The sequence below is a fragment of the Lepidochelys kempii genome, chromosome 1 (genome assembly GCF_965140285.1).
Source record: "Lepidochelys kempii isolate rLepKem1 chromosome 1, rLepKem1.hap1, whole genome shotgun sequence".
NCBI lineage: Eukaryota > Metazoa > Chordata > Testudines > Cheloniidae > Lepidochelys > Lepidochelys kempii.
The window spans coordinates 165,522,743-165,525,949 of NC_136380.1; positions in this window are offsets into that span (position 1 = coordinate 165,522,743).

The window sequence follows — 3,207 nt, forward strand, 5'->3', positions numbered from 1 at the left end:
TCTCTCGTTTGTACAGATCTTACATAAAAATTGCCAAACACCACTATACATTATTCAGTATCCTGTTTCATGACTGTAGAAGTCAGCCAATATTAAAACAAGTTATTTTCCAGACCTCTTGGCTTCAAGCTTATCAGACCAAGTGCTGGTAGCATGCCAGAACTGAAGCTTTCCATGAACCTGTGGCTATAGATGGTGATTTTCTTGCAAAGTGAAAACATCTAGCCTATTAATGGTTTTGTAGGGTATCCTTTTAAGTTCTCAATTATATTTCATCTGCCAGGACAGTGTGGTTAGCTCCACTTGTGTGTTCAAAGTTGCATTCTATATGCATCCTAGCTCGGGGGCACAGAAGCAAATGTTGCCCTGCGGCTGCTGTTACAGCAAATGGAGCTTAGAAGAAAGAGCACCAGCAATAGAGAGGCCCCAAACAATAGCCAGGAGCAGCACTGCTGTGGTAGTATCAAGATGAATACATCCCTCCTTTACATACCATCCTCACGAGGGTTTTTAGCCTCAGAATTCTAAGCATTATAAGACTGGTTTATTTATTCAAAATGTCACTGGATTCGCTTGTTGGGTTTTTTTAAGATTGATGAAGAAAGGTAAATAGTGGTATGCCCCAGGAGTCTGCACTGGCTGGGATGAATGTTGGACAACATATTCATAAAGGATCTGGAAAAGGGTAGATACTGAAGTGGCAAAATTTGCAGGTGATCCAAATTACTCAAAGATAGTTAGTGCAAAGTATACTGGGAAGAGTTAGAAAGGGATCTCACTAAACTAGGTGACTGGGCAACAAAAGGGCAGATGAAACTCAATATTGATAAATGCAAAGTAATCTACATTGGAAGTCATAATCTTAACTACAGGACACACAAAAATGTTGGGGTCTAAATTAGCTGTTACCACTCAAGAAAGATCTTGGAGTTACACTAGTTTAGACCTGCAAGCGTTTGTACTAGTTTAAACCTGCACCCTGCCCCATGCTGCAGAAGGTGAAAACACCCCGAGTCTCTCTGAGCCAAGGGAAAATTCCTTCCTGACCCCAAATATGGTGATCAGTTAAACCCTGAGCATGTGGGCAAGACCCACCAGCCAGACACCTGGGAAAGAATACACTATAGTAACTCAGAGCCCTTCCCATCTAGTGTCCCATCACTGGCTGTTGGAGATCAGCTACATGCCATTGTAGGCAGTCTCCTCATACCGTCCCCTCCATAAACTTACCAAGTTCAGTCTTGAAGCCATATAATGTTTTTGCTCTCACTGTTCCCCTTGGAAAATTGTTTCTAAAGACAGTGCAGGATACACCAGTCAAAACTGGTAGCATTACCTTGCCTCCAGGGCTGACCTATCCCCCGTTTCTGTAACACTTGGTATATGCTTAGAAACTGACAGTTAAGGTAGTACAACCCCCTCCTGTGGACACAATTCTATCACTATAAGATGCCTTTATACCAGTAACAGAAATAAGCTATACTGCTATAAAAACATATTGATAAAATTGTGCCCAGAGGAGGGGACAGTACTGCTTTAACTGCCAGCTTCTAAACATATACAAAGTACTACAAAAAACTGCATGTGCCCACCCCCAGGGCTGACCTAAAGTAGGTAGTCCACAGCTTGATAGAATCTATAGTCAAAACAGGTCAACCATATTATAAAAATGGTGTAGCCAAGGCCCTAGAATGGGAATAGATACCCATCTACCCTTCACTTGAGAGAAGACCAGCAGCTTAATACCATCTACTCCCATGTACATGCCCACTGATCAGACAGACTCCAGAGTGCGGCTCTACTGCAGCTTCAGAAAACAACTGGAGAAGTAACTTATTTCAGAGGTGATGGGAGGTTCCTGTGGGTGAAACGTGTCAAGGCTCTCGGATGAAGTGTGGCACTGTGGAAATGCAGTGTTGTCTAGCTTCAGTACATTTCCTCATTTAACCTGTCACACTTTGATGTGCCTTTTCTATAGCTTACCAATCTAAGCTGCTCTTCTCCTTTCCCCCTCTCCTGGTTGCAGGGGAAGCTAGGCAGGTTGACGAGTAAATGCTGAGAATTACAGAAACATTTGGCAGTAAGGAGGTGGTGCAAAACAGGTTTCACTTGGACAACCCCTTCTACCACCCAAAACCTGGCTGAGCAGCCCCCATGCTTTTAAGTAGCTAGTTGTCAGGCATAATCCCCCAAGAAACTGGACATTAGTTTAACATTTAACATCATTTTAGCATCTCTCTCTCTCAGGTGGCTGTACTTCATTAATATCAGAGGGAAACTTGTGTACAGCTTGGCTGTTCCTTAATACTCCAAGTTCACTGTAGCATGGGGATGGTACTGGACAGCTGTCTGTATCCATTTCTTGTCTTAATACTTAGACTGTAAGCTCTTTGGGGATGGAATCATGTGTGTTTGTACCGCCCCTACCCCCATGGGGTCCTGGTCCATGACTCGTGCTTCCGGGGCACTCTGGTAATACAAATAGTGGTTCAGCAAGACTGCTGCTAGAGATGAAAAGATGAGGAAATCAGAGCAATGAACCAAAGAGTTTGCAAAAGACTCTGCGCATATCACTAAACATTAACAAAAGCATGTAACTTACATTATGCTGGTCAGTCAGTTTCATCTTCACATTATCATGTTTTCCTTCCATTACACCTGTCCTCTGCACTGGCTTCCCACAGAATTTCAAAGCAAGTTCAAGATCTCAGTCCTTATCCTCAAAGTGCTTCATAGTCTGCGCCCACAATATACAAGACCACTGAAAGCTCCGGGACAAAGTTCTTGGACAACTCTGCTCCTGTAGCACAACAGAACTCTCTACAGAAAGAATAAACCTTGTCTGTGTGAGGGACAGAACTTTCTCAGAGGCTGGTCCAACACCCTGGAATAAATTCCCTGCAAAGGATCATCACAAACCTTTCCGCTCACATGCAAAGTGCATTTCTTTGCGTTAATCTTCTCTTAAGCACATAACAGATATTCTAAAAACAAAAGCATCCTATCAAAACAAGACACTACTGCACATAGAATCATAGAATATCAGGGTTGGACGGGACCTCAGGAGTCCAACCCTCTGCTCAAAGCAGGACCAATCCCCAGCTAAATCATCCCAGCCAAGGCTTTGTCAAGCTGGGCCTTAAAAACCTCTAAGGATGGAGATTCCACCACCTCCCTAGGTAACCCATTCCAGTGCTTCACCACTAG